At 40.7% G+C, this 22354-nt stretch overlaps 1 pseudogene; it reads right to left on the reverse strand.

Annotated features, from left to right (window-relative positions):
• Positions 1-13677: 13677 nt before the first annotated feature.
• Positions 13678-20711, reverse strand: LOC109374245 (eukaryotic translation initiation factor 4B pseudogene; annotated as a pseudogene).
• Between the last annotated feature and the right edge of the window lie 1643 nt (positions 20712-22354).

The following is a 22354-nucleotide window of genomic DNA, read 5'->3' on the forward strand; positions in this document are numbered from 1 at the left end:
ACTTAAATTAATACCTTTCAACCAATGATTTCAGGTTGTTCCTTCTTATTAACTTTATTCCTTCTGGTCCCCTATGGGCTGGGTTAATAATGGGAGCATTGAAGTCTTTATGTTGCACATGAAAAGAGAGACAAAATGATTAGCCCCAAGTCCCAATCCAGGCCTGGAAACTGGCTGCTCTCCCCTGGTTCTCTTTTTCTAATCCCACATTGTATTGTTGAGACACACGCTAGAATTGCCAGGGATCCCAGGCAGCAAGTTGGGCTCCACCAGAGATAAATGGTGGTCAATACGGACATAGATAAGAGAAAATAATTTTTAGCCAGGAGACTTTTGACAATGTGCATGTCAGGGAGAGGCTAATAAATTATGTGTTGTTCTTGTTTTCACTCTATAAAGTAGTAATCACAAATATGTGGGCCATGGATCACCTGGAGGGTTAAAGAGCTAATATAAAGAGGGGTGGGAGAATCTATATTTTCAAAGCATAGATCTTTAACACTATCTGTAGCTTGCATAAATTTCTTGTACATATAGGTGCCACTGTTTTTAATCTTATATAGTTTATATGTGCTGTTCTGATTTATGAAATACCAATTATCTGAAGTGCCATTAAATTCATTGTGGTCTTGTAATTATGCATTGCCATAATTATTATATGATTAAACTACAAATAAAAACTGCTATTACATGGAGTGTATTAGGGGAAAAAAGGAAGTTTGAAGCATTTTAAAAGTTGGGACCCACTATCCTAAAAGATATGCTCAAGTCTGTGTTACAAAACAATTGGATACAAGGAACCTGGTTTGTTTGGGGGTTTTTTTGTATAATGAATACCATGAAGCAAACTCTTCACCCTTTTTATTCTCCCTACATTTTAGTATGTCCATTCATACCTTCATGCACCCATTCTTGAAAAGTTTTGTTCCCAAGAAACACCTATTAAGTAATTTCTTATTTGATATTTTCACAGCAGACATGTGGATTAGGGTTTTTAACTTTTTAAGTTGAGTCTCTTTTCTCCATTCATTATCGAGTTTAGAGACGCCTTATTGGGAATTACAGCTTTGAAATTTTGTTTTATTTTGAGTTTACTTTTATAGTGCTCGCAGAATCTCCAACAGTGGCTTCTCTGGTTTAGATCCTCTGATAAACACAATGGGTGTCTAATCACCATATTTATTTTTATCGCTTTCTGGCAATTAGGAATATTCTGCATCATTTAGTTTAGAAATAGTACTATACCCAGTGACATAGTCGTTTGTTTTGGAGCTGGCCCCAAGCCAGATACATATGATTGACTCTTCTGCAGAAAGTTTTATTTCCCAAAGTTGTTAAGGCAACGGCCCCAGCAACCTTACAGGCACAACACTGATTTCCGTATAGACTTCCCACTGACCCATCGATTGGTTAAAAAACTGCTGCCCTAAGACAGAAAAACTGGAAAAAGAGCAATTGCCATTAAAGAAATTGTATGGTATTTTTCTATTGTTAGGAAGTCTATGAGAGATTAAAAGTTTAGAAAAGAAAATAATCATAACTCTTTTAATCTAGAAGGAAAAAAAAAACTAAGGCTGATTGTGGGATTAGGTAAATATGTGCTTACAACAGTGATTGACTTGGCAGTGGTATACAGTTGACACTGTTGGGATGGTTTACATGTATCATCATTTTTATTATAACCTTTACCATTGTACACATAATGAAACCAAGGCTTAAAATATCATATTTTCATTGGGCTTAATTACAGACTTAAAGTCATATTTCAAACATATTACACACACACACACACACACACACACACACACACACACATACACACTCACACACACTCGCACACGCGCGCATGTGTCTGCATGGCATAGATCCTGCTGAATTCCTTATCCACTTATCCCTCTGCTCAGATAATTGACCTTTGTAACCATGGAAACAGTCCTGCTCTCAACAAGGAAACGAGGGAGAAGTATAAAAAAAAGTAAGGAGCAATAATGGAATGCTCCTTTGAATAAGTAATTTCTCAAACCAATTATCAAAATCACCTGGGGAATTTTTTGTGTTTTGAATGCAGCTCCTTTTCCTCTATGGCTAAAAGTTCAATAGGCCTTAGGCAGAGCCTTGCATCTGTATTTCTTTAACCCACAAGGTTAACTCCAATAATCAGCCAGGTCAGGGTAGCATTTACCTAACCTTCTGTTCTTAGAATGCCACGTATAATATCATCACCCTTTAGTATTTTTCTCAACACCCACCAGTTGCCCACGCAATAGTCAATCTCAGTCTTGCCTGCTACTTGAAGTCCAGCCAGGAGCTACTTTACCACTCTTCCTTGTCTGCTAGCACAGAAATAGTAAAGCACATGATTGGATTAACCACACACATTCTCTACCCAAGTTGTTTATAAGAGGTCTGACAATTAAGTTTGTGAACTTGTTGCAACGATGTTGCTAACTTTTTTTTATATCAGAGGAATTATTCATTATGAATTTGTACCAACTGGACAAACAGTTAACCAAGTTTACTATTTGGAAGTGCTGAAAAGGCTGCATGAAAATGTTAGACGAAACAACCTAAACTTTTCACCAACAATTCATGGCTCTTGCATCACGACAATCCACCAGCTCACACAGCACTGTCTGTGAAGGAGTTTTGAGCCAGTAAACAAGTAACTGTATGGAACACCCTCCCTACTCACCTGATCTGGCCCCCAATGACTTCTTTCTTTACTTGAAAAGAAAGGAAATATTGAAAGGAAGACATTTTGATGACATTCAGGACATCAAGGGTAATCCAACGAGAGCGCTGATGGCCATTCCAGAAAAAGAGTCCCAAAATTGCTTTAAAGGGTGGACTAGGCACTGGTGTTGGTGCATAGCTTCCCAAGGGGAGTACTTCAAAGGTGGCCATAATAATATTCAGCAATGAGGTATGTGGCACTTTTTCTAGGATGAGTTCATGAATTTAATTGTCAGACCTCGTATGTTCTGATGGTTGCTACCTGGGCCAGTCTGGTTGTTCAATATTTTCAATGTTAACACCAGTACTAACCAATGAGTCAAGGGCTTTGGGCCATTCTGAGTAGTGGGCTTGCTATTCTGCAGCACCTATGCAAAGAGACAGATGAAGGGGTGAGGGAGAGCACCACGCTTTGCTTTTCCCCTCATGACTGCACTTCCAAGACTAAGAGCTGCCCCCACAGTGACCATGCAGCAGTGACAGAAAGGAGAGAGTGCTTGGGAATATCACAGAAGCCTGCTGATCCTCAGCTAAGAACTTACTTTCCCTTGATATTAGTCATACTCTCAGGCTGAGTCATTTTATTCAAAGTGATAAATGTTTCTTTGTTATTTGTTTTGTTTTTACTTATGAGATTAGTGACCAAAATATTGGGTTGTTGGAAAAGTCATGACTTTTTTCTGTTTTTCATTGCAAAAATGCGTCATGACTTTTCCGACAACTTAATAGTAACTTTTGTTCAGACATTAGCTGACGTACTCACTCCTTGTAGAGATCTGCCTTCTCACCGTGATGCATACATCTTCGGGAGCCATGTTGCCTCTTCCCAGAGTTTCTGCAAGAACTCATGTCTCAGACATGTTGTGAATTTTAGTAGAATTTATTCAAGATGTGTAAAGCTACAGGGAGAGTCACACTGTGGAATAATAAGAATCCCACCAGCTACCCCGTTCCACGTTCATCATTCTTTTTTTTTTTTTTTGAGTTAGACTGAATTTTCTTCAAGAATATAAGAATACCATTTAGTGAATGCCATCATTCTTACCATCACTACTGTCTTTTCCCCCGCAACCCAGCTCTGAAACCTCAACACCAGGCAGTGCCGTCAGGCTGTCTGGGTGGCACTATGCCTCAGGACAAAACTATTGACCATTATATATGTCATCTGTTAACCAGAAATTAAATGGTACTTATCTCACTGGGTTTCTGAGAGAATGATACCCAATCAAGCACAAAACGCAGAACTAGGAACATCACCACCCAGGGGCACTGATGTTCCACTGAGCTACTGAAAGGATGCACCTGACCTGATCCCTGTCTCATAACGAGGACCAGAACGGGAGCCCAATTCAGTGAGTATTTACTTTTTTTTTTTTTTTAAGATTTTATTGGGGAATTGGGGGAGGGGAACAGCACTGGGGAATCAGGGGGAAGGGGAACAGACAAGTTGCTGTCCTTTTGTTCTTCGGGCTAGTTGTGGAGGACGTCGCTTCACTGGCCCATGTTGGTATTATCATTGCGCTCTTCCTGGGTGAGGCAGATCAGTCACCGGCCTCTGGACAGCCGGTGACTCATGGCAGCCCAGCTCCAGGTCGAGCTGTTGTTCACCATCTTAGCTGTAGAGGGCAGTGTCACTGGCCCTCATGTAGGATCCGAATCGGTGTCCTACTGCACAGAGCTGGCATCCCAAGCCAGCTCTTAACCAACGCGCCACTCGGCTGGCCCCCAGTATTTACTATTATTAACACTCAGTTAAATCCTGGGAGAAATCAAATACCAGGGATTTCAAGGCATATGCAGTCCAATGAGGAACATACTATAAACATGTGAAGCGGGAAATCAGAGAAGCAATATACCTGGGTACCAAGTTCATAAAATAGAACATAAAAGCTAAACAAAAGTATGTTCAGAGTTGAGTAGTGACATTTAAGGAAAGAATTTTAGAGGAGACATTTTGAACTTGACATTAACAATGAGAAGTAACTTACATGTGGTAAGAGAGAAAGGTATTTCAAATGCTGAATAGTGGTAGCTAACATATTGATTTGCATGGTTGGAAGTAGCAAGTCCATGCAAAACTCTAGCTAGGGAGACACTCTAGCTAGTGGAGGACAGTGAAGGCTGTATGGGAGAATTTGTGATGAATCCCATGGGGTTTTGCAGCTAGGCTCACCTCTCCCTTGGGTACCACATGGAGAGAGAATAGGACAGAAGCTGGAGAAGCGGTAGCCCATGTGGGAATGTGGAGTGTGGGCCTCAGGTCTATGTGGGATGAATGGAGACAGAAGAGGTGAATCCAGTAATGTTCCAAGAATAGTCATGAGCTAATCTCTTATATACCAGTGATGTCTATGGTCTTATGAAGTCAGAATCACTCATACAAAGAGAGAAGTGTTTCCATGACATCATGCCTCTGGATGACTGCACTGATGGAATGGGCGACGTGCAGACACTCCAGAGGCTGTGAGAGAAAGGGGCTCTGATAACCAGCATGGGATAAAGGCAGGGTCTGGCTTAGGGGAATTCAGCCCCACATTGAATCCTAGCTTTGCCAGTTGCCAGCTGAGTGACCTTGGACAAGTGACTCAACCTCCCTGAGTTTCAGGCTCCTTCGGGGGAAAGCATGAATAATGCCCACCTTAAAAGTTTGTTGTGCAGATTAAAGCTAATATGTACAGCACAGTGCCTTGCACATAGTAAGTGCTCAATAAATGCTAGACATTATTGTGACATACAAAACAGGCAACTGAACCCAAACAACATGAAGGGTGTAACCCAGAGGTGACAGTCCTCAAAGACTCTGTCGGAAACCCTGTATTTTTTTTTAATTAATTTATTTGTATTGAAATGTCATTGTCTACGCCAGTGTGGCAAATATGTAAGCCCCTCAGGGGTTGTATTTGCCTGCCCCCTAGTGGTAACACAAGCCCACTTCAGGCATGAAGCAAAATAACCTCATTTTATTGAGAAGAACCCAGAGCCTGGGGACATAAAGTGACTTCCCCAAGGTCACAGTGTTTTCAAAGGCAGAATAGGACTCCAGACCTCAAGTTTTTTTCTAACCACTCCAGGGCTGGAGAGAGCTGAGGGAAGTTTATGGTGGATGTTTAATGGATACCTAGTACTGATTGATCTCCCATTATTACAGCTCTCTTAAGCAAATAAGGCTTTCTTTGTCTTTGGTTTAACAAAGGGGTTTAAATTGCCAGGCCCTCCACCACCTGACTAACCTTCCATGGAGCCAGGCACAAATATTGGGTTGTCAGAAAAGTCATGACATATTTTTTTTCTATGTTTTTCGTTGCAAAAATGCATCACGACTTTCTGACAACCCAATAGTTGCTGGAAAACAAAAGGAAGCCTGTGGTGCTTGTGATCCGGCTGGGCTGGGCTCCCAAGGGCAGAAGGAGGCAAGTCAAAGCATATTCAGAAAATTCTGACTTACGAGCCACCAACAGCATTTTCTACCAGGTAACTGGCAAGGTGGGATCAGGACCCCCTCACCTGGGGTGCTGGTGGGCTGGGGATGAGACACTGCACTTGCAGCCAGATGACCTGGCTGAAAGCTTGGTTATGTCTTTTACCTGCTCTGTGGTCTTAAATTGATCTCCAGAGACGAGTTTGTCATCTGTAAAAGCCTAGCCTGAGAACCAATCACTGGGAAATTAAAAAAAAAAAAAGAACTATATTTGAGTACTGAAGGGGCTCAGAACAGACTTCCGCAAGATGTGCCACTTTGGCATGTGAATTATTTTGAGCTGAAAGCAGTTAAGACCCTGCAGGCTCATGAGAAACTTTTACCTCTCCCTTAAAGAATTTAAATCTGGGGCCTTGCCCATAATAAGCATCATTACCAGAGATAACATTTTAGGACCTGTCTAGAGAGCAGGGCAAACATCTAATTACTGAATATCTGCTCTTCCTGCTGTCCTGCCATGACCTTCCTCTCCTCCAAAGCCCCCAGGCGCCTTACCTCATCCTTAGCTCAGAGTGCCATCTGCCTCATTGTAACTTCCTGCCTTTGAACCTCTCATATATGTGGGGTTCCCAGACATACACACATAATTAAATGTGGTTATCTTCTCTTATTAAACTGTCTCATGTTGATCTAATTATTAATATTAGCCAAACATGGCATCATGTGTGCTAAAGCCCATGATATCAAATCTAGATTCATACCTGACCTAACTGCAGTTTCAGCCTTCCCCAGAAATGTAATCTTAATCAACCAGTCTGGACTTTTCTAGTCAACACCAGATGAGGTCACCTGTCTCCTCGGCCTTCTCCATCCTCATAGGAAGAAGAGATGATCTGCATGATAAAACCCCTTGCAGCTCCTTTCCCCACAAAAGACATCCTGGTCTAAACATAATCTTGTTTGTTTTTCTTTGGTTAATAGCTCCCTTGTCCCACCCACCTTCCTACAAAAACCTCCCTTTTGTACAAACCTTCAAAGCTCCCTTCTAGTTGCTAGGTGGGATGCTGCCCCATTCATAAATCACTTAATAAAGTCAATTCGACCTTCAATTTTACCTGGTGAAATTTTGTTGTTTAAAGTGGCATGATGTCTAGCTGTTAAATAAATATTAGTTGACTCTAACAGCCAACACTCGATTTTCTTTCTGTCATTGTTCACCCTAAAACCACAAAATACACTGAGTAGGAACCAGAGAAGCAACTCAGGTCGGTCCATTTGACAGTTTGGTTCAAAATTTGGTTGGCACACAAGCTTTCCATTCTGTGGATTCATAAGTGGATGAACTTCCCTCAGTAAACCTGGCCCCATTAACAAGACAGGGTGGCATGGCCCTATTTAAAAAAACACTGCTTTTCCTTTTGAAAATTAGGAAGGAAAATTTGCTGAATTTCTAAACTGTGTTCTAAGAAACAATAAGATTTTGAAGGGTTCTCGGGAACCTGGAAGAGAGGGATAATAATATACAAGGGGGACAAATAGGTGGGTTTCTGGGCTCCGTGTGTCTAGTTCAACCTAAGTATCTACATTTTATATGATTTTATTTGGAGCGTAAAGTTTCTGCTATAAGACACTTTTAAAAAATATGACAGGAGTAGACCATGGCCCTCATGGGTTGTGGTGGCAAGGCCCATTCTGAACATGTCTGGCCTTCTGACGTGCTCTAGAAGTGGTGCTGTGAATGCCAGTGACTTGTCTTACCAGTGAGGACCGATGATGACAGAGGAGAGAGGCTGAGAAGGAGGCACACGGAGAGATCATTCAAGCAGTTGACAGGTACTGCATGCTTACTTTGTGTCAAGTACTGACTTATGCCAAAAATTAATTCAGTTAATGCTCATAACAACTGCATGATTTATAGGCTTTTATGATCCCCATTTTATAGAAAAAAAAGACACAGAATGATTAACTGACCCAGAAAGTGAGTGTGGGGGTCGTCCAGTTAAAAGGCACAGTGGGGTGCCCAAACCTGCACTCTTGCCTGCATACTATAATGCTTATCCATACACATAGATCGTGTAAATAACCATAACTATGAAGAAAATCAACCAGGGGTTGTCCAGTTAGCTCAGGTGGTTAGAGCGCAGGCTCTTAACACTAAGGTTGCTGGTTCAATTCCCACATGGGCTAGTGAGCTGCACCCTCCACAACTTGATTGAAGACAATGACGTGGCTTGGATATGAAAGGTCCTGGAAAAACACACTGTTCCCCACTAAAGTTTAAAAAAAATAAAAGAAAGAATGTAAAACAACCAGTTCCAGTGTTGTCAGGAGTGCCATACTGGTAGATAGAGGATTATAGGCTATTACAGGATGAAACCTTTAGTCTCAATACACTTCTCTAAATTTCCTAGCTGCAAAAAGGATATGGTGATGTCCCTAAAGCAAGCCATGGCAAGGGAGAAATTCTTCTGGAAGCTTGTTTTAGCCTAAAAAAATCACACACTATCAGCATACATTATAAATGGGATTTACATATTTTTAAAATATGTGAAAATTAAAATGACTAGTAACTTAGTAAAATTACCTGTCCTCACCTCCCCTTCACCAGCCACCGCCACACAGCCAGTAAAATCACCATCCCCAAAGCTACCACGTTTATCTCATGTCACTCCTGTCAGTGAATCACAACTGTACAAGATGAGAAATCTGTCTGATATGGCCTGTTGAGAATTAGAACTCAGTAATATTAAGTTATTCTCCCAAACAAATCCCACACTCCCGGACCTCCTTTCCTGCAGTGACCTCACAGTAGGGCAGGTACACGTATCCTCCTGTTCTGGAAGAGGTGGATTTACCACGGACTTCACGGAGCTTAGGGTTCAGGCTCCTTACTTGAACTGTAATGTGCTGACATAGTCATGAGATTTTTGTAAAGTTTGCAAAAGAAAATTATTTTGATCACCATCAGTTAAGTCCTCTGTCTCTTTCCATTCTTTTCCTCCTATTACATCCCCCCTCTTGTCAAAAGGCAGCAGAGCGGCCCTGGGCATGTTGGGCATCTGGCAAAGGGCAAGTTGATTCAAAGCTATGTTATTTGTGTATGTGAGATATACTCATGTGGCTTGCAGTCACATCTGTGTGCTGTTCGCTATCTTGGCAGAGGAAGGGCTTCCAGGAAGTGCCTTTCCTCGCCCATGCCGACCCACCCTACAGGGTCACGATGTGGAGCTAGGAGGGCAGAAGTCAAAAGAGATAAGAATGTGGTCTCAGCACCCAGCTTTAGAAGTGTTCGGTGGTAGGAAAAAACAAGGTTGGACATGAACAAAACCAGAATTTTCTCTGTGGAAAATTATTCCAAATCTTACAGCTCCTATTTGAAAGAAATGTTTGAGATGCTCCAATGTTGAGATTCTTACAAATGTACATGGCATCACCAAAAACAACTGTGAAGCTGAAAAAAATTTATGAACTGTCAATATTTTGCTTAAACATGCTAAAGACTGTATCATCTTTCTATTATTTCTATATAAATGTATTACATTATTAGAAGCTTATGAAGAAGTAAGGAGTAAGCAGCCAAACTGTAGGAAAAATTATTCTATAAGTGTGTCGGGTAGTTAATTCGTATAAATATCTTTATTGGATTTTCATGCTTACAGTTTGTGAGCTTTTACAGTTTTGTAACTTTGGGGGATTTTTAAAAATATTCACTTTTGTATCTAATTTTGTATTCTCTCTTAAAGAGGATGACTCATTTTTATAAGCTTCAGACTCCATCAGCCTGCACGTTCCTGAGTGCCTCCATGCCTTACCCCCCAACTTCCTCAGAGCATTTGCCTGCTCTTCCCCATGGAGTATTCTTACTCTAGAGAGTTGCACTTTTCATTCCCTTATTTCATTTGGGTCGTAGCCCGCTTGGGCTGTTATAACAGAATGCCATTGACTGGGTGGCTTATAAACAACAGAAATTTATTGTTAATAGCTGTGGAGGCTGGGAAGTCCAAGATCAAGGCACCAGTAGATTTGGTGTCTGGTGAGGACCCCCTCTTCCTCGTTCTTACACTGTCGTCTTTTTGCTGTGTCCTCACATGTTGGAAGGGACAAGGCATCTCCGTGGGGTCTCTTCTACAAAAGCACGAATCTCATTCATGAAGGCTCTACCCTCATAACCTAATCACCTCCCCAAGGCCCCACCTCCAAATACCATCACACTGGGCATTAGGATTTAACATGAATTTTCCAGGGCGGGAAGAGGGGTGGTGGTGGCAGGAGAGACAAATATTTAATCTATAGCAATTCAGGTGTCTGCTTGGACATCACTGTACTCAAGAACCCTTTCCTGGCCACCCCACTGAAAACAGAATCGCCTTCATTTCCCGTCACTGTGTATCACTTTAAATCACTTTACTTTCCAGCACTTATCATCTGCCATATTTGTCTCTCACTATAATAAGCTCCATAAGAGGGGTGACTTCATCTGTTTTGTTCACTGCTTTTCCTGCATTATCGGGATCAGTGCCTGGCTCATAGTGGGCACTCAAACAATATTTGTGGATTGAATGAACAAAAGTGTGTGTGTGTGTGTGTGTGTGTGTGTGTGTGTGTAGACAGAGATAGAGAGATACATGCCCAAATCCACTGAAGAGTTGGTCTGCCTAATGGGAACGCATAGTGCTCGATTAACGCTATGAAAATCCACTTCAAAGGAGGAATAGGAACTGTCATCCTCTTGCTGTAGGCCCCATGCCTTTGCCCAGTTGGATCAGTTGCATTTTTTTCATTTTAACAGGTGATATAATTCCAGCAATCCACTCTCATCTTTCTCAGAGAAGCCCCTGGTAAAAATTTTAAAACAAAATAATTTTTTTTTTAAACTGGCAGTTTTTAAAGTCAAGACCTGAGTGTCCTGGCAAATACTTGCCAGAGTCAGGAAGAAATGGCTGCAGCAAAATCCCCACCGCAAAATGTAGCTGGCTCATTAGCTGAGGAAACATGGGGATTCCTGAAATATGACAGACTCTCAAAGCTGGCAGCGTGCTCAAGCATTCTTGTCTATTCCCGTGCAGGAAAAAGCTCTAAAGCCGGGTGTAACCACCTGATAGAGAAATAAGGTCCTAGCTTCTCTATGCAGCAACAGGCCGGATTTGTTCCATAGGAGGCAGTGATCATTTAAATTTCCTGTTAATCCTTCAGTCAGTCTCCTGTAGGACTCAGGCTGGAGTGTGCCCAGACTACTAATATTGGACTGATCCATGATTCCAAAGCTGACTAGAAAGTTATAAAACAGGAAGCGGGGGTGGGGGGCAAAAAAAAACCAAACCTGGTGGATTTTTTCCATCTTGTGCCAACACTGCCACCTAGTGTTAGGAATACATAAAACGAACGCTACGAGTAAATCCTTACAAAGAAATGCAGAATTAGGAACACAATCACACTCTATGCTATTTATTGTGGATTTTCAAGAATTGTGTCAGTCATTTATCATTTCAAAAGGTGAAGTAAAGTTTTTAGAAAATAGCTTATTGATTCATTCTTTCAAAACTCCGCATTCGCCATTTGTGAAGAGTTAACATGCATTGTTTGTTTCTACGAGTATTTGCCAGCCACTTTTCTTAGAGCTTTACATGAACTAACTGTTCTTGGTCACAAGAAGCTCCGAGATATGGGCTATTAGTAATCCTCGTGTTACTTGTGTTTTACACGTAAGAAAAGAGGCACAGAGAGGGAAAGCAAGTCGGTCACGGTAGCACAACAGCGATCCAGACTGTGTGACTTTCAAAACTGTAGTCTTAAACAGTAAACCAAACGCCCCTCATTCTGAATGCAAATTGCCATGAAGGAGATACAAAATAATTAGAAAACTTGGATCCAGCCATCAAGGGTTGGGGAACAAAAACAGCTCTGTATGGGAAAAGCAAGATTGAGAGCCAGACCAAGTGTTTTATCTGATCAACAACAGTTTTTCACATGGAGATTTGTGTCTTTGAAAGTTCAAGTTTCTACCCAGGTGTATTATAACCAAACAATAGAGTGAGACCCACTGCTAATGCTCTAATTCTCTAACAGATGTAAATGTGTTTTAATGCAATCCCCTTCACCTAGAGCAGCGGTTCTCAACCTTCCTAATGCTGCGCGCGACCCCTTAATACAGTTCCTCATGTTGTGGTGACCCCCAGCCATAAAATTATTTTCGTTGCTACTCTATAACTGTAATTTTGCTACTGTTATGAATCGTAATGTAAATATCTTTTTGTTTTCCGATGGTCTTAGGCGACCCCTGTGAAAGGGTCGTTCGACCCCCAAAGGGGTCACGACCCACAGGTTGAAAACCGCTGACCTAGAGTAATAAAAAAATACATTAAAAGGATGTAAAATGGGAGAACCACAAACAGGGAAAGACCCAAGTTCCAGTTCTTGTCTGAGACACCTTCATCAATTCACTTCACTTCTTTGGATTTCAGTTGCTAGGGCTCTAAACATTTTTAATCTCACCTTTTAAAATAATACACTTCAGTTTAAAAACAAATTAAAAGAGGCGCACATAGCCCCCAATATTAATATTTCTGTAAAAATCATACAAAGCTCTAGAAGTTGTGTATATTACTAAAATATGCTAAAAATAGAAGGGGAAAAGATATAAATATACAAAGCATTAATTTAAACTACGTATTGGTATAAAAAAATTTTTCCTCAAAATGTTTAGTTTTCTAGATACTTTTACAAATACAATATGATTGAATATACTCTAATTTTACAAAATATCTTGGCTGGTGGTAGAAAGGTTGGAACATTTGGTTGTGGGCTCGTGTGAGGGCATCCTTGGTTTACTGTCAACGAGGGGCAGGTAAAGAGTTTGTCCTTGGCTGCTTTCCTAAGTTTTGGCACTCACTGCTCGATGCTATCTACCATTCAGACAGAAGTTTTGCTCAAAATGAGCTAAATTTCCACCCCACTCGTCACTCACCGATTCTTCCTTTTGTGTATATTTAAACAAATTGGTTCAAACTCTGCTAAAAAATATCATTTGAAAATATTTTTAAGCATACTGGTTTCCAATGAGAATTGTTATGTGTGAGATATTTAGATTTTTTTTTTAGCTTTAAAAATCAGATTTCAAGAAAACAAAAAAACCTCACAACCCAAAGGATGGGATTCACATCTCCCAGGCATTAAGTCTATAGATTATAAATCATTTTCATAGAATACTTTGTACAAATGTTACATGTTATCCAGGAGGGGGACATAAATCCCTGTTTATGTTTTAATGGGGGATGGGGGAAACACATTTTTGGGGTACAACTATTTGGAAGGAGTCATGAAGAGGGCAAACCCTACCTTTCATCATCTATAGCAAATGGTTTTAAAGAAAATCCTTTCAACCTTGGGTATGTCTCTCTCTAAAAGCCACTTCCTAGCTACTAGCCATTCAAACCAATTATTAAAGTGACTTCAGTTGGTATGTCTTTTATGTCCACTGGGTAAACGATTCATTATGCCCACCCCTGCAGCGTTGAACAGGGTCTAACTCAGGACTGATGGCCCCGAGTTTGTTGACTCCGCCAGCTGAGGTGTCTCCCAAAGCAGTCGTTCTAGTTCTGGCTCATCCAGCTGATGCTGCAATTTCTCCTGTTCCTTCTGAGGCCACTCTTCTATTTCTCCTTCTCTAGCAGCTGTGTCAACAGGCTTTGCACCTCCAAAGATAGAGGCTGCTGGACTGGACTGAGAGGTGCTTGCTACCAGAGGAATCATCTTCCACAGAAGTGAGGCTTTAGATTCAGTTTGGGTCTTTGCGGGGGGGACCTCTGTCATCACTCCTAATAAGCTTCCTGAGAATTAGCTCTGGAGCTCCATGATCAATCATCCGTCTTCATAGAGGCCCCCGCCTCCTCTGTGGTCAACATGCCTACAGTACCCACTACCAAATGCTCTTCTGCCACTGCCTGTTCTGGAATCATAGCCTCTATCTAGTCTCTGCTGTCATCATAGTGGTCCCGGTCCCCATGTTCATCCATTTCCTGGTGCGGACCATCACGATAACTGTCCGAATACCCATCATAACTATCTCGATACTTGTCTCCAAAGCTGTCATCATGTCTTCTAGGTGGGTAGTCATCAAAGCTGTCTGTGGCAGGACGGGCCCTCCAGTCTGTATTTGGTTTGTTAGAATCCCAATTTCTATCGTGGACAAAAGAATGAGCACACCTGTCTTCATCCTGTGTTTGATCAGAAATGCCGGCTCGAATTCTGTCACCTAGAAACTCTTCATGGAGGCTCCGAGCATTGAACAAGGAATCCAGGTCCTCACCAAAACCTTTCAACCTCCCTGGGCTGCTGGGTTCCCGTGGTAAACACAATGCACTCATATTTAATCTTGTAAAGAACTCCTTAATGGAGTCTTCTGTCCCATCACCGGCAGGTTTCCTAGAAAAGAAGTGTAGAGTGGCAATTTGGGAAGATGGCTCCTGTCAGTACGGGCTTCTGGAGCAGCCTGTGGAGCAGTGGGCAAGATGGAATGGTCAGTTGGAGGTGCCCTATATATATATCGTCATCATTACTGTGCCAAGTAGTTCAAATGTCTCCTTCCAGGTCATCTGTTGCATAGCCCAGCTAACTGGTTTGGGGACACCAGTCGCTCCATCCTCAGCCAGAAATTCTGTTAGGGAGATAGTCTTCCCCTTCTTCTTTTTCTTGCTGAGGCTGCCATGTTAGCAGAAGGAGGGAGAATGCAAAGGCTTTCCACATTTTTTTGTAACACCGTGGAACAATAGAAACTTTTTAATCATGAATTTTCAAAACTTCTATCTATACCATATGTTTCTTTCAAAAGGAGTTATTTTATTATTCATTTTTAAATTGTTATATTTATTGCAAAGAGTTATTTCTACTCTAGTAAAGATCTTGTTTTTACAGAGTACAAAAGTGGTTGCTAGGGGTTAGGGAGTGGAAGAAATAGGGAGAGGTTGTAAAAGGTTATATATTTTCAGTTATAAGATGAATAAGTTCTGAAGACCTAATGTATAATAACATGGAGACTATAGTTGATAACACTGTATTGTTTAATTGAAATTTGCTAGGAAAATAGAAAGCAAATATTCCCACACACACACAAAATGAGTAAATATGTGGGGTGATGGATGTAGTGACTCAAGGGGGTGGAATCTTTTCACAATGTATATGTGTTCTCAAATCATCATATTGTATACTTTAAATATATTACAATTTTTAAGCTAAAAAATCTTGTTTTTATAAAATTAGCTACATTTTTGAATTTTCGGCTACAATTTCTTTGAGGCTGAAACTTGCAATAAACAATGCAGTAAAAATAGTATAATAATAATGATAATATGTGAGATGTTCTGTAACTGTAATCTGGAATCTCTTTTATTCCAAAATAGCTGTGGGTAAATATATAGTTTTACAATAAATTACTGATTTTTTTTTAAAAAAGAAGTAATTTATTGTTGGTATCTGTCTTCTAAAATGTTTTTTTGATGACTCATAGATAGTTCTTGTATTTCATCACTGAAACAATTTAGCAAATACCATAAACTGAGATATGATGGAGACACCTATACTAAGTAGCAAACCTCCCACACTATATTATTTGTTTTCATACTTGTTTCTTCTTGACTTCAGTGATGTTTGCTCTGTCTCTTCCAGCAATATTTGCTGACAAAGGGATATGCTTGTGTAGGTTTCCATGTTATTTTCAGTGTATTACTTCAGCTATTTTCACTCAGTAGGAAAAACAAGGGTATTTGCCTTTCTACCATCTGCAAAAGATGCTTGTAATCATTTATCTTCATATGTAGTAGGATGGATTAAATCTGACTTAACTTTAAACATCACTGAAAAAAATTGTCGAGGTTCTTCACGCTCTTTGTGCTTTGTTTTTTAAAATCTTGCTCGCTAGGTGATGTCGCATGTAAGTTGTAACACATCACAACGTGCCAAATGGAGATACCATTGTCAACCCCTCCACAGTGTGGAACTCTGATTCAGCCCTCAGGATATCTCATGGTCTCTGTGCTACATGGGACTAACATAGCCATAAAGATAGGCAGGTGTCTGTCAACCCTTTCATGAAATACGAGGAAAGCTTACAAATTTCCTTTTCAAACATAAAACACATAAATAGTCTAATATGTTCCTCCTATAACACAATGAATCATCTTGCAATGCGGAGGTCATTGGAACAACCACTATCCCACTGAAAATTAAGTCTACTTGAGACTATAAGTGCCATGCTATTACATCTTTTAGTGATGACCACACATTCATAAATGCAATTTAGAAAAAATACTTTAATATTTTCAGCCAGAATCATCTAATGTACTCCCTTTAAATAAATAGCCAGAGGATATTCCTGTTTTTAGTTGGTAAATATTAAAGTGGCTGTCTTATGTTGAATAATGTCTCCATCCTAATACGTGGAACCCAGGAATGTATCACCTTATATGAAAAGGGGGCTCTGCAGATGTGATTAAGTTAAGGACCTAAGGGTAGAGGTGACCTTTAGCTGACAGAGCTGGCCTGTTGACCCAAAGGAGTCGCATGTTGGAGATGAAGGAATGGATGCTGAAGCTGGACACAGACAAGGCTGTGCTGCAAAGACCTTCCAGGCCTTGATCGCATGGAAAGTGCACACCCCAGTGGATGCCATCATGGAGAGCTAACCAAGCAGAAAGACCAGACGAGACAATAGGCGCTGCAGGGAACACCGGCACAGAAACCAGTGAGGACAAAGCGCTTCCCCAGGCCCAGCACAGGGCCATGACTCTGGCATCGCGTAAACACAGCTAAAGGTCAGGAGCCAACCATTGGGAGGGAATGGGGATGGGGAAAATCCTGATTTGACTGTACATGATTTCAGTCATAAAAACTCTAATTTTCATAGCTGAACTTTATGGTATGAAAATACCGCACTTGCTATTGTGTCCCTAATAAACCTGGCTCACAGCATGTACTTGACAAATATTGTAAAGGTGAACTCAAGTAGTAGGAGGGGCTATGCTCTGGCTTCTCTTTTCTATCCACTTTCATCTGGCCTCCTCTTCAGCTTTGAGCTATATTCCTGAGACCAGAACTTAAACCTATTCACATCGTGGACGTCCAAAGCGTCATTATACACCTGAACTTGAATGTGTGACTAAGGGGTCCTAGAAGCTAGTTTGATTTGAAGGTAGAAATGAATGTAAGAGCACACATGACTTGCCAGCTTGACCTGGGCCTTCTGGCCATCTTTGATGGATGTTTTCCTGCTGCCAAGAGAACAGGTTGAAAGGGAAAATGAGCTTCTGACAAATGTAAGAGGAACTCTCTATTTAGCCTAAAATGGCAACAGGCAGATCAATGCCTCACATGTAGGTCTGTGACACTAAATTCATTCTAGATCTAACAGAGCACTTTAGTTACAAAAACAAAATAATAATAAAAAATAATAACAGCAAGTGGCATGCAAAAATATGTAAGTCTAAAGCCTGAAATGTAACCTATAATGGAACACAGTGCTGCATCATTTTCCAGATTCTAATAGCCCTCTCCTAGGAAATTTTAAATAAACCCTATTTTTTCTTCGCCTAATTTTCATAGCAAAGAGTTTTGATAATCTCCCACAGAATTGTGTGATAAAATCAAAGTTGAAAAATACTGTCTATGGAGGCCAGCTGAGTGGCTCAGTTGGTTAAGAGTTGGCTTGGGAGCACAAGCTCTGAGCAGCAGGGCTGCCAGTTTGGTTCCCAAATGGGCCAGTGACACTGTGCCCTCTACAGCTAAGATGGTGAACAACAGCTCAACCTGGAGCTGAGCTGCTGTGAGCGGCCAGCGGCAGAGTAGGCTGCAGTGGGCTGTTGTAAGCTACCGTGAGTGACCGGCAGCCAGCGTGAGTGGCCAGCAGCTGCCATGAGACAGCCGTGAATGGCCATCCAATGGCTGGCAACTGACTGCCTCACCCAGGAAGAATGCAATGATCACAATAGCACCATGGGCCAGTGAAGCAATGTCCTCCACAACTAGATTGAAGAACCAAAGAACAGCAACTTGTCCGTTCCCCTCCCCCAATTCCCCAATAAAATCTTTAAAAGAAAAAGTACTGTCCATGGAGAACTTTGAGGATCTTTATAGTGTAAGTGTTAAAGAGTTTCACACACAGTTGTCAAACAGAATCAAGAGAGTTACTGTGTTAAACAATATCACGGGATTATGGTACATTAAACCTATAATCTTAAAAAGTTGAAAATTTAATAATAAAAAGATGAGTACTTAACCTATTATTTCCTTTCATGAATTTTTATGTAAGAAACCAGACTAGTCAGGGGATTACTTCATAAGTTATATAAAAGTCTAACCACTATGCTGTACACCTGAAACTAATATAAAATCATATTGAATGTCAAAAAAAAATTGTAAAGAAAAAAAGAATCCTGAAAACGTATGAGACTATTTTTCACACTTTATAGTCACAAAGTATTCACAGATTATCCAGGTTCGTGATTTTTTACCTCATCACCACCATGTGCTAATCTTTTATATTTGCTTGACCAGATCAAATTTTCTATCAATTAGTCCCTGATAGGATCCTTGGTGCGTACGATTGAAGAAAATATTCTTGTACCTTCCCCTCTTCTTTCTATGTTGTTTCTTAAGAAAATCACTAATTTACAAGGTTTTAATTATGAAAGCAAGGTAGGGTCTTGTATAACGCAAATACTCAAATAATTTTCAAGAGAATTCATAAAGGCTAACTATGGTAAATATTATGGTTGCCTCCCCAACACTTCTCCATCATAGTCTCATTAATTAGCAGTAGCATGATTTGGAAGTTGAGCTCCAGTAAAGGGGTCCTAGTTGCCAAGAGATGGGAGTACCCTCGGTTCAAAAATGGGCAAATAATCCAAGTCCAGCCAGTGAGAAGAGAGGGGTTTTGCTAATGGCTTCTCAGAAAGTTCCTCTACCCACTTAAGAGCGATGAGAAGTCAGTCTCTCTTTCAGTGTATATGAACAAGGAAGCATGAAACCTGTCAGCCAGCTTGCAACCACGGGAATAACTAACCTTAGGATCAGGCCACCACTGTGGGTGGCCCAACTGCCTTAGATGAACGACAGAGGTCTTTGATCACATTACTGAACTGATGGATGAATCCACGTTCTTGACTTCCTCTCAGGTGAGGAAATAAAATAAACTTTATATTCAAGTCAATTCGAGCATGCAAACAAATATTCATGGATGCCATTACTTTCTCCTGTGTACACCCAAACCCAAGTACCTTTAGATCCTTCTGCTCCTATGTCAATCCTGCAGTATAACCAAAACAGACCTCATCTCCTTTCTTCACAATATCAGTCTCTAAACTACCCTGGCTTGAGGCCCACAGTTATTCTTCCACTTATCTTTAGGTCCTGTCATGTGTTTGAGTTGTGATATCCCGTCCATCTTCTTATTCCATTTTGCAGTCTCACCACCCTAGGTCAGATCTTCATCCGTTCATGGATACATTATCACACGTAACATATCTAGACTCCTTCTCATTCCTCTGCAAAACAGGCCAACTGTATGGTTTTGATGGGCAGACACAGTAAAAGGGGAATCTCTGGGGGTCTGATCCCAGCTGAAAAGAATCTGCATGCTCTCTCTGCTAAGATTGTATCTGCTCTTAAAGATGAAGTTCAAACATCAACTCTACTGTGAAGTCGCTTCTACTCCCTTAGTGTATAAATGATGCCTGGATTCTCACACTGTATTTCTCTCATAGCCCTGTCTCATCTACCTCATACTAAAATCCTTTGGGTAGGTGCCTCTCTCCTCCATGGGACAATAAGGATTGTTTTGCATTCATCAAATATACTTCCAGTGCCTACATGTTTTATGATAAGAATTTTGAAGTTAGTTTTTTCCTGTCCTGGGAAAAAGGATTTTAAACACAAATTAGGGTTTTTTAAAATGCCATTTTTATAGGTATGAACTGGGACTTGCGTTAGCATGCCTTTTAATCTCTGTTTCCAGACTATAAGGATGGATGTTAAATAAAGTGCTAAACAAGTAAAATCCCAACACTGACATTACTATTAGACATGTGTCTCAACTTTAATAATCACAAAGTAGTTATTATTCCATGTTTATTCAATAGAATCCAGATAGGTTTTATTTATTGATTTTGCTAGTTCTCACCCCATGATATAAATGAAAGTTTCTAATAGAATTTCAAGATTAAATCCTTGAACAAATTTAATTTTCATGCTACTTTCCTTCCTGAATTTAGTACTGCTGGAGTTCCAGGTTTTAATGTCTATAAAGGGTAAAATTATCTTCTCCCTTTCTCTACAGTCATGCCTACCCCTAAAAGAAAAACATGCACTTTCTAAAAACATTGAAGGCATCATCCCTTCTCCCTATTCTGCTCATGGCCCCTCCTCTGTTCCTGCCCAATGCAGGAACAGTGACACATACTATCCTCTTTGGCACAGACTAAATGGTAGAATTTGCCACTCACACATGGCCTGGCCCCTCATTTCTTCTTTGATCTTGTCTTTCGAAGCTGCTTGTGCACAGACCCCGTGCCATCGTCTCTCCACCACACAGCCCACAAACATGGAGGACAGACAAAGAGCTCTTCTCTTTGCTACTCACTTGTTAAACTCAATTCAAGCGGGAGGTAGTAGGAAGTTCCCCAACAGAAATGAAGCTGATATTTTTGGTACTTGCCTCTTGTAATGATTCCCAGTTGACCCAGCACTCTAAGGAAGGAGGGGTAAGACTGATCCTACACACGTGTGTGTGCGTACACACACACACACACACACACACACACACACACACACACACACTGATCTACCCACTCCTCATTACCTTCCCTGCTCTTATTCTATTGAAGAGAACATCATTTCCATGGACAATTTCAAAAGACTCCAAACTTGTCTCCCTGCTTTCACCTTTGTCCTTCTGCAATCTATTGTAGTGGTCTGTAGCCCTATTAAAACATAAGTCAGTTCATTTCACTCCTCAGTTCAACCGTCCAATGTCCCCTGTCCCATTGAGAGTAAGAGCCAAGTCCTGGAAGGGCCTGCTGACCTGTGCCTCCCTCACCCTCCCACATCCCCTGCCACCCTCTCTCACTCATTCCATTCCAACCACATGATTGCTCCTGGAACACACCAAATATTCTCCTCCCTTAACACTTAAGCACTGGCTGTTCCCTACATCTGGAATGCTTCCCCCTGAAATGTCTGGAAGGTTTACTCCCTCATTCTTTCAGGCTTTGCCTCAAATATTAGAGAGGCTGCCTCTGAAAACCCATATATAAAAGCATGGCCAACTTCTATTTCCAGCACTCATGTGTCCTCCTTCCCCTGATCCTTTGTTCTTCAATGTCATTATCACAATATGCATGTCACATTTTCTTTATTGGTGTCTCCCGTAACTAGACATCTAAGCCCAATCAGAGCCAAGACTTTGTATTTGCTGCTGTATCTACAGTCCCTAAAACTGTGCCTAGCTCATAAAATTTGAATAAAAAACGTTGAGTGACCAAATGTTCCCTTGTTCCTAGATGAAGTAATGAGGACTCACGGGCTTACACAAAGGTTCTGTAGAAGCAGCGTCTTAGGAGAGAATCTCTGAGAGTTGTTCTAACAATAAGTACTAACAAAAACATCACCATTAAGCAAAAATGATGTGAGAAACAAGAGAAAAATGTCATAAGAATATACTAAGAAGAAAAATCAACAGGATAAGATGAAAAGACAAAAAGACAGACAGAAAAGAGTAATAAGAAAAGATGTTGGATTAGAAAACTAAAATCATGTAATAAAGCTTGCACTCAAGGCGGGAACAAACACAGTCAACAAGGCAAAAGCTGACATAGTGGTTAAGGGGTTCAGCTACAGCATGTTGAGGGCTACTGCATGTCAGGCAGAGACAAGGCAACAGAAATGCATGTTGGTGAATAGGCAATGAGATGGACAAGCCTATGTCCACCTGTTTTGAGAGCCTAAGCTAGTAGAGACCTTTTGGAAACCACTTTGGCAATCTGTATCATGACAGCCTTAAAATGCATCATCTCTGAGCCAATAATCTCATGTCAATAATACAAAGAAATAGATATGAACATAGAGAGCCCACCATAGAATTTATATTAGAAATGTTTATACATATATAACTATGCTATATATATTAAAATGTTAAATATTAGAAACAATTGAGACCTA

Source organism: Hipposideros armiger, unplaced genomic scaffold, assembly GCF_001890085.2.
Source record: "Hipposideros armiger isolate ML-2016 unplaced genomic scaffold, ASM189008v1 scaffold_806, whole genome shotgun sequence".
NCBI lineage: Eukaryota > Metazoa > Chordata > Mammalia > Chiroptera > Hipposideridae > Hipposideros > Hipposideros armiger.